Source organism: Nicotiana tabacum, chromosome 1, assembly GCF_000715075.1.
Source record: "Nicotiana tabacum cultivar K326 chromosome 1, ASM71507v2, whole genome shotgun sequence".
Taxonomy (NCBI): domain Eukaryota; kingdom Viridiplantae; phylum Streptophyta; class Magnoliopsida; order Solanales; family Solanaceae; genus Nicotiana; species Nicotiana tabacum.
The window spans coordinates 25,620,495-25,630,986 of NC_134080.1; positions in this window are offsets into that span (position 1 = coordinate 25,620,495).

Below are 10,492 nucleotides of genomic sequence, written 5' to 3' on the forward strand. Positions count from 1 at the left end.
GCATCATATTTAAAATCAAAGTCTGAACTGCCATTATAACCTTCCCCTAGATGTTCTTTAATTCAATTTGAACAAAATCAATAGGCAATACAATTCAGTTCCTAATGGGATTCAAATACGATCACAGCAGAAATAAACAACATGAATCAAGTTGTTACCATTAATGACTGAAACTAATTGACGACATATATCGACTCGACTATATTAATCGTAATGCATAACAATCAATCGTTCATATAAACAACATGTACAGAGTCCCGAATGACTTCAGACAACTTTGTTCAATCACTGGGAACCTATATGAATTAACTCGTTTGACGACTAATCTAATCGAACATGTATATCACAGAATACATTCAAAACACACATAGAAAATCAACCGACCAAATAAAAGGTTTTTGCTAGAGATGGAAGAAATCAGGAAAAATAACAGATAATAACAAACAACAAATCATGCTGACAACTCAATCAAAACTAAAAGGAAAAGAGGACACTTACTGGGGAAGTTTTAAACCGAAACGACCCAAGTCCGACTTAGCTTTGACCATTTGAGGCCAAACAAACTTTAATCAGGGTGTTCTCACATGAGAACACCTTGATTAAGGCTTATTAGACCTCGAACCTTTGTTAAGGTCGGCTGGATTCTAAGGCTATCCGTGTTCTAGATTTTGGATTTTCAGATTTGGTTTTTTAGGAGTTGTGGGTAGATTCGGACCAAACCAAGTTTGGTTTGGTCACGAGGAGGGTCAGGGGAGTGTCTGGTATGAAGATGGGGTGGTTTGGTATAGATCAGAGTTCGACTCAAATCTTCAAATGAAGATTCGAGACGAAGGAAGGTGATTCGAGGCAAATGGATAGCAGATCCATGTTTAGGACAGTGAGGTGGTCCTAGGGTGTTCAGGAGGTGGCCACCGGCGTCCATGCCGCCGGCTTTAATGGCGAGGGAGATGGGGCGGCTAGGGTTTCTAAAGGGAGGTCTGGGTTTGAGCTTTGGGGACGACGGGATGGGGTGTTCGTATAGGGGGCGTGGGGTGTAAGGGAAGGCTTATATATGGTCTAGGGGTTTAGATCTGAGCCGTTGGATCAGATGATCTCAACGGTCAGGATCCATTCACTTAGGGGAAACGGTGCCGTTTGGGTTTTGGTAGTGGGTAAGACCGGGTAAGGCTGGATCGGGTCAAAAATTGGACGGGTTTAGGGGGAAAACCTGGGTCCGTTGGATCAAGGGGTTGGACGGCTCAGATCAATTGCCTAAGACGACGTCGTTTGGGGTTAAATGAGTGGCCTGATCAGGACCGTTTGTTTGAGTCAGATCAACGGCTCAGCATAGGGACGCTGATATGGCGTCGTTTTGGGACGTACCCGGGCAGCTTGTTTGGACTGGACCTGTGTCCTGGTTTTGGGCCTGATTTTAATTCATTTTTGGCCCAAATCAACCCTTTCTTTGTTTTTCTTATTTTAAACAAAAATGAAAATAACAAAAATAAATAATGAAATAAAAAATGAAAAGAAAACAAACAACCATGTGACGCTTCAACACAATTATCACACCAAATTAAAATATTTAAGCAAGTTAAATCGTAACCTAGGACGAATGACGCCTATATATTTTGAATTTTCGTTCTTTTTTAACGATCGAATTACGATTTTGACTACCCTGACAGACATGTTTTGTATTTTGATTGTTACGATTAAATGCAAAATGGGCAGACCCACACATGACTAATAACACATGTCACGGAAAAACGACAAATTGTACAATGAGGCCATTTATCACTATTTTTTGTTTTCCTTTTGGAGTGATTGCTCATGAAGCAAAAATCACGTGCTTACACCCGTCATTCAGGAAGATTCAGTGGTACCTCGTTTAGAGGTAGAGATTCATATGGTAGAGGCCATCCTCCTAGGCCCTTTTAGTCAGCTCTTCAGGTTTCTCACGGTGCTTCCGGTAGCCATGGTCCTCCGATGCAGTATTCTGACCCGCAGTCCTTCAATGCACCACCAACACCTATTAATGCACCACCGCTTCAGAGTTTTCAGGGTCGTCAGCCCCAGCAGCCGAGAGCTTGTTTTACTTGTGGTGACCCGAGGCACATTGCTAGGTATTGCCCTCGAGCTTTGAGCAGTTCTCCGCATCAGGGTTCTCGTGCTATGGTTCACGTACCAGATGTTCCACAGACCACCCAGCTAGCTAGAGGTGGGGGTAGAGGTGCTAGAGGTGGAGGTAGAGGTCCTAGAGGTAGAGCTCAGGCCGCCAGAGGTGGAGGCCAGCCAACAGCAGGTCGTCCTAGAGAGGTAGTTCAGGGTGGTGAGGCCCAGCCCCGATGTTATGCCCTTCCAACCAGCCCCAAGGCTGAGTCTTCAGATGCAGTGATCACATGTACGGTTCTGGTTTGTGATAGAGATGCTTCAGTGTTATTTGATCCAGGGTCTACATACTCGTATGTATCATCTTAGTTTGCACTGTATCTGATCATGCCTAGTGATTCATTGAGTGTTCCTGTTTATGTGTCTACACCGGTGGGTGATTCTATTGTGGTTGATCGAGTCCATCGTTCTTGTACTGTGGTGATTGGGGGTCTTGAGACTCGTTTAGATTTGTTGCTTTTAGACATGGTCGACTTCGATGTTATTTTAGGGATAGATTGGCTATCACCTTACCATACTATCTTGGACTGTCATGCCAAGACTGTGACCTTGGCTTTGCCGTGTATGCCTCGTTTAGAGTGGAAAGGAACTCCTGGTCATTCTACCCGTAGCGTTACCTCTTAAATGAAGGCTCAGCATATGGTCGAGAAGGGGTGTTTGGCCTATTTGGCTTACATTCGTGATTCCAGTACTGAGGTTCCTTCTATTGATTCTGTGCCCGTGGTTCGTGAGTTTCCTGAGGTTTTCCCTTCAGACCTGCCAGGGATGCCACCCGACAGGGATATTGACTTCTGCATTGATTTGGCTTCGGGCACTCAGCCCATATCTATCCCGCCGTATCGCATGGACCCGCTAGAGTTGAAAGAGTTGAAGGAGCAGTTGCAAGACTTGCTTGAGAAGGGTTTTATTAGACCCTTCTCAAGACTTGCTTGAGAAGTGTTTTATTAGACCTAGCGTTTCGCCTTGGGGTGCGTCAGTGTTGTTTGTTAAGAAAAAGGATGGTTCGATGAGAATGTGCATTGATTACCGGCATTTGAACAAGGTCACAATCAAAAATAAGTATCCACTGCTGAGGATTGACGATTTGTTCGATCAGCTTCAGGGTGCCAAGGTATTTTCAAAGATCGACTTGAGATCTGGCTACCATCAGTTGAGGATTAGGGCATCCGATGTCCCTAAGATAGCTTTCCGCACTCGGTACGGGCATTATAAGTTCTTGGTCTTGTCATTTGGGTTAACAAATGCCCCAACAGCTTTTATGGATTTGATGAATCGAGTGTTCAGGCCTTATTTGGACTCATTCGTGATAGTCTTCATTGATGATATTTTGATATATTCCCGCAGCACGAGCAGCATCTCAGAGTGGTCTTTCAAACTATGAAGGATAGTCAGTTATATGCTAAGTTCTCGAAGTGTGAGTTCAGGTTGAGTTCAGTTGCATTCCTAGGTCATGTTGTATCAGCAGAGGGTCTTCAGGTTGATCCAAAGAAGATTGAGATAGTCAAAAACTGGCCTAGACCAGTATCAGCTACAGAGATTCGGAGTTTCTTGGGATTGGCAGGCTACTATCATCGGTTCGTAGAAGGGTTCTCATCTATTGCAGCCCCGATGACTAGGTTGACCCAGAAGGGTGCCCAGTTCAGATGGTCGGACGAGTTGAGGTGAGCTTTCAGAAGCTCAAGACAACTCTGACTACCGCACCGGTGTTAGTTTTGCCTACAGGTTCAGGACCTTATATAGTTTATTGTGATGCTTCCCGTATTGAGCTTGGTGCAGTCTTGATGCAGGATGGCAAGGTCATTGCCTATGCTTCGAGGCAATTGAAGATTCATGTGAAGAACTATCTGGTCAATGATTTAGAGTTGGCATCCATTGTTCACACATTGAAGATTTGGAGGCATTATCTATATGGCGTGGCATGTGAGGTGTTCACTGATCACAAGCGTCTTTAGTATTTGTTCAAGCAAAAGGAGTTGAATTTGAGGCAGAGGAGATGGTTGGAGTTGTTGAAGGATTATGATATCACTATCTTATATCACCTGGGAAAGGCCAATGTGGTGGCTGATGCTTTGAGTAGAAAGTCAACCAGTATGGGCAGTCTTGCTTATATTCCGGTCGGTAAGAGGCTGCTTGCCTTGTATGTTGAGGCTTTGGCCAATCGGTTTGCGAGGTTGGATATTTCTGAGCCTAGTCGAGTATTAGCTTGCACGGTCGCTCGTTCTTCATTATTGGAGTGTATCCATGATTGGCAGTTTGATGATCCCCATTTGTGTGTCATTAGAGACATGGTGTAGCGTGGAGGTGGCAAACAGGTTACCTTAGGTGATGATGGAGTTTTGAGATTGCAGGGGCGAGTTTGTGTGCCTAATGTGGATAGGCTTCGAGAGTTGATTTTAGAGGAGGCCCATAGTTCCTGGTACTCTATTCATCTGGGAGCCGCGAAGACGTATCAGGATTTGTGGCAGCAGTATTGGTGGCGTAGAATTAAGAAGGATATTGTTGCATGTGTGGCTCGATGTTTGAATTGTCAGCACGTTAAGTATGACCATCAGAGGCCTGGTGGATTGTTTCAGAGGATTGAGCTCCCCGAGTGGAAGTGGGAGCGGATCACTATGGACTTCGTTACTGAACTTCCGCTGACTTGGAAGAAGTTCGACGCAGTTTGGGTCATTATTGATAGGCTGACCAAGTCAACGCATTTCATTCCTGTGGCAGTCTCCTATTCATCCGAGAGGTTACCTGAGATCTATATCCGAGAGATTGTTCGTCTTCACGGCGTGCCTGTATCTATCATTTCGGACCGAGGTACACAGTTTACCTCGCGTTTTTGGAGAGTAGTTCAGCGAGATTTGGGCACTCATATTGAGTTGAGTACAACATTTCATCCTTAGAGGGACGGACAATCCGAGCGGACTATTCAGATTTTAGAAGATATGCTTCGAGCCTGTGTCATTGACTTTGGAGGCTCGTGGGATTAATTTTTGCCTTTAGCAGAGTTTGCCTACAACAACAGCTACCAGTCGAGTATCCAGATGGCTCCTTTTGAGGCTTTGTATGGTAGGCGATGTCGATCTCCGGTTGGATGGTTTGAGCCGGGGAAGGCTCGATTGTTGGGTACAGATCTGGTTCAGGAGTCTTTGGACAAGGTCAGGATCATTCAGGATAGACTTCGTACGGCTCAGTCCAGGCAAAAGAGTTATACAGACCGCAAGGTTCGAGCTGTGGCTTTTATGGTTGATGAGCGGGTATTGCTCCGAGTGTCGCCTATGAAGGGCGTGATAAGATTCGGGAAGAAGGGCAATCTTAGCCCTAGGTTCACTGGTCCATTTGAGATTCTTGATCGAGTGGGAGAGGTGGCTTGTAGACTTGTATTGCCGCCTAGCTTATCAGCCGTGCATCCAATATTTCATGTGTCCATGCTTCGGAAGTATCACGGCGATCCATCGCACGTGTTAGATTTTAGCACTGTCCAGTTGGACAAGGACTTGTCTTATGAGGAGGAGCCGGTGGCTATTCTAGACCGGCAGGTCCGTCAGTTGAGATCGAAGAGTTTTCCTTCGGTTCGTGTTCAGTGGAGAGGTCAGCCTCCTGAGGTGTCGACCTGGGAGTCCGAGTCCGATATGTGTAGCCGTTATCCTCATCTTTTCCCCTACTCAGGTACTTCCTTCTTCTGTCTGTTCGAGGACGAACGATTATTTTAGAGGTGGAGAATGTGACGACCCAAAGGGTCATCACCTGTTTTTAATTGAATTATATGCCTCCGAGGTCCTAGAAACCTCATTTAGAGTAGCCTCGATTTGCGTGCACAGTCCGGGCACGTAACTGGAAAGCTTAAATATGAAACTCTGTGAAAAATGCTAAGTTTTGATGTTAAAATGAATAAATTTGACTTCGGTCAACATTTTGGGTAAACAAACCTAGATCCGTGATTCTACGGTCCCGGAGGGTCCATAGGAAAATATGGGACTTGGGCGTATGCCCGGAATCAAATTCCGAGGTCCCAAGCCCGAGAAATAAATTTTTTAAGTGAAATTATTTTCAGAAATTGTTTAAGGAAATTTGAAGTGGAAACTAATTAGAAATCAATGGTATCGAGCCCGTATTTTGGTTCCGGCATCCGGTACTTGTCTTATATATGACTTGAGTCATTCCTGTGAAATTTGGTTAAAAACGGACGTCGTTTGACGCGATCCGGACCTTAATTGAGAAATTTGATGTTTAAAAGAGTTTTGAGAAATTTCATTGATCTCGAGGTTTAATTCGAGGCTCGTGATGTTATTTTGGTAATTTGATTACACGAATATGTCCGTAAGATATTTTTGAGGTTGTGTGTATACTTGGGTTGGAGTTTCGAGGGCTTGGGTGATTTCGAGTAGGTTCCGGGATGCCTTAGGCTTAGAAAGTCAAATGTTGCAGGTTCAGGAAGTTGCAGGTCTCTGAACCCTCTAGTGCGGTCCGCGAGAAATCCCGTGCGATCGCGGAGGGGCCATCACGACCGCGGTCACCTTTGTGCGGTCCGTGGTGGAGGCTGTGCGGCAGCAGTCGCCTTTGTGCGGTCCGCACAGGGTGCTGAACTGCAGGTCTTCAGGGAGGCCTGTGCAGCCGTGGTCCATTTGATACGGTCCGCATAGGGGGTTTGAGAGGGGTATAAATAAACGGGAATTTCAGTTATTTTTCACTTTTCAAAACCCCAAAAACATAAGAGGCGATTTTTCAAACAACCTTTCTTCTCCAAAACGTTGGTAAGTGATTTCTAACTCATTTTCTTCACTCCTTAACATCTTTTAACATGATTTCAACTTAAAATCAAAGATTTTCATGGGGGAAATTTGGTATTTTGGGTAGAACCTAGGTTTTTTCTAAAATTGGGGATTTGGACCTCAATTTGAGGTCCAATTTCAAAATAAATTATATATTTGGATTCGTGGAGGGGATTGGGTAACTAGGTTTTGGTTCGAATCTAGGGTTTCGGCCACGTGGGCCCGAGGGTGATTTTTGACTTTTGGGTAAAACTTTGAAAAACCCATTTTCATGCATTGGGGTTGATTCATTTAGCACTTATTGATGTAATTAAGTAACTTGTGACTAGATTCGAGCGGATTGATGGTGGAATCAAGGGGTAAAGCTTTAATTGAGACTTGAGTGGTGTTCAAGGCATCGAGGTAAATGTTTGGTCTAACCCTAGCTTGAGGGATTAGGAGTTGAGTCATATTTGCTACTTGCTTCTTGTTGAGTATGACGTATAGGCATGGTGATGAGTATCTATACGTTGGTGTGAAGCATGACCGTGAGTCTTAAATTGAAAATTGTTGTGTTCTTAAATGACACTTGGGTGCTTTACTTAATGATCTTCTATGATTGAGCATTTTCAATAATTGAACTGAGTACAAGCTAAGCTGAGATTGATTATAGCTGATTCTCCCTTACCGGAATGACTATTTCAATATTGTTGTTCCCTTGCCGGGAAAATTATTACAATGTTGTGTTTCCTTGCCGGAAAGTTATTATATTGATTATTTTCCCTTGCCGGGATTCCTTGAAATTGCAAGATATTATGAAATAGGAGCGGGTGGTACGCCTACCACAAGATATTATGAAATGGGAGCGGGTGGTACGCCTACCACAAGATATTACGAAATGGGAGCGGGTGGTATGCCTACCACAAGATATGAGAAATGGGATCGGGTTGCACGCCTGCAACAAGATGGAAACTGAAAGTGAAAGTTGTCTTTACTTTTCTTTATCTGTGTTAGAAGTTATATTGTCAGCTTCCTTATTTATTCCTTGCTATTTTGCTTTATCAGCTATCCCCGAGGCATGTTCCCCTTCCCCAACTTTAATTACTTATTATCTGTTTACTTTTCCGCCATATATTATATAACTGCACAGGTTTATCTGGAGTCTGGTCCTAGCCTCGTCACTACTTCGCCGGGGTTAGGCCAGACACTTACCAGCACATGGGGTCGGTTGTGCTGATACTACACTCTGCACTGTGTGCAGATCCCGGAGCAGCTTTCGGACAGTAATTGGAGGGCTTCCTTCAGTCCATCTGGAGACCCAAGGTAGACCTGCATACGTTCGCGGGCCCTGGCGTCTCCTTCTATCTCTATTTCCTCTTTCCTTTATCTCTTACTCAGGAACAGTACTATGTATTTTCTTCAAATTTTGTATGTAGTGACTCTTAGACAGCCTGTGGTACTGTGACACCAGATTTTGGGGTATTGAAGTTTAAAAGTGGTAATAGACGTAGTTCTAAGCTTTATAAATGTTGACTTCCGCCTATTTCCTAACTTCCACTTTTTTTATATTGTCGCCCTATGTTTGTTTTAAAAGAAGTAATATGAAAAAGGTAGTAGATAGTTAAGGGTTGGCTTGCCTAGCTCACATTAGTAGGCGCCATCACGACTCCCGAGGGTGAGAATTCCGGGTCGTGACATACTCCTAGGCAGCTAGGCTCTTTATTCCAATGACAACTTAAAAAAAAAAGAAGTTAATTCCTTTTTTATTATCTAAAAAGTCAAATATTATGGACTACCAAAAAGTCAAAAAATCACTTCAAGTTAACCGGAGAGAGTAATTAATAACTTCGAAAAACATTTGTGTGTAAAACTTTTGTGTGAAGAATAAGTGTGTAATAGGGATTCGATAACAAGTTCGATGAATAAACTATGTATTAAGCCTTTGGTTAACTTTATTATTTCTTTGCTCAACATATATTCATGTTTTTTTAGATAACTTTTTAAAATTATTAAAAAAAAAGAGAGATTTCCGTTCTTTCATTCAATCTTGAGCATGTCTAGGTAGAAAAGATATCCCAACAAGAAACATAAAATTGGAAGTTATCCCAACCAGAGTCTGGCTATATATATTAAATCTTTTTCTTTGCTTTTTGGTTATACATTGATAGTGTTAAATTTTTTGCACTATCAATGAATTTTATCAATTAATACCGAACATAAAACTTACCTATAAGTACCCTTTAAAGTATTCTTTTTTTTTTCTTCTTTAATGCAACGTACTATGTAGTCTTTTATAGTTTTCTAGAAGCTTTACTATACATTCTAGAAATAAAACTTGATTTGTCTCGAGATATAAGAACAATGTAACATCTCTATCTACATATTTCAAAATCATCAATGTACTTCATTAATTGATCAAGTTGGAACGTCATTCTATTCAATTATGTGGCTAACATCAAATATACATTATACCATCCTTATTTCTTGCAGCTACAAAATATCAGCAAGTTGGTTTTTACCTTTCACAATGGACTTGTAAAATCAAATTACAAAAAAGAAAAGAGTTTTGTTCCTCTTTGATCTTTCTTATATACCTACAAAAGTTGGTCATTTTTTTTAAATCACTTTTATCTGGATAAGGCGTATGTGTTTTCACCTATATTTATGGATACCTTTTTTCTTTCTTCGTTACCTTCTAACTAAAAACCAAATACGGAGCAACTTTTCACGTATATTTATGGATACATTTCTTTTTCTAAACCATTAGAAGACATGACAGACGTTCAATGAGGTTGTACAATCCGAGCCTTAATTACAAGCAGTCAAGACTGACTGTCGAGTAATTGATCCACGAATTAAATTGTATTTGATGATAAGTAAAGTTATACTGCTACTCCTTCCGTCTTATATTAACAGTCGTGGTTACTAAAAATAGTTGTCTCAAATTATTTGTCATTTTAGACGTTCAAGACAAAATTAATTAATTTTTTCTTTTTACCCGTAGTAATAATTGCTCTTGAAGATGAAGAGTACCGACAATAAGTTCAAAGATTTTGACCAAATATTTTAAAATTTTAATGTGCCACTTATGGTAAAAAATATTATGTTAAAATTAGTATACTTCCAAAATTAAAGATTTTATTTGATTTCATTAAAAGATATATTTATATATTTTTATTTCATTGCCCAAAAGTTTATATCGTACATAATATTTAATATTTGAACCTTTATATCTTTAATTATGAATTTATTAATAATGTATTAATTTTTTTTAATATTCAATTAGAGAAATATGCATATCTTTTGATATTTTAATTTTACCTTTTATATGTAACGTCAAAAAAGGAGAATTAATGTTTGGATAATCTTTATTTATTACAGCTAAATAATATTTAAACGTCAAATATTATTATAAATGTACAACACTCATTCATTTTAAAAGCTAAAAAAATATTAGAACAAATAACATTATCATAAAGAATTTGACTGTATCACACGCTTCAATCATTTTCTTTCCGTTGATGGTGCTTTCTCTTACTCTTCATTGTTACTCTTGTCATCCCAAAAGAAAACATTAAAGTATGTCATAAAGGAATGAAATCATG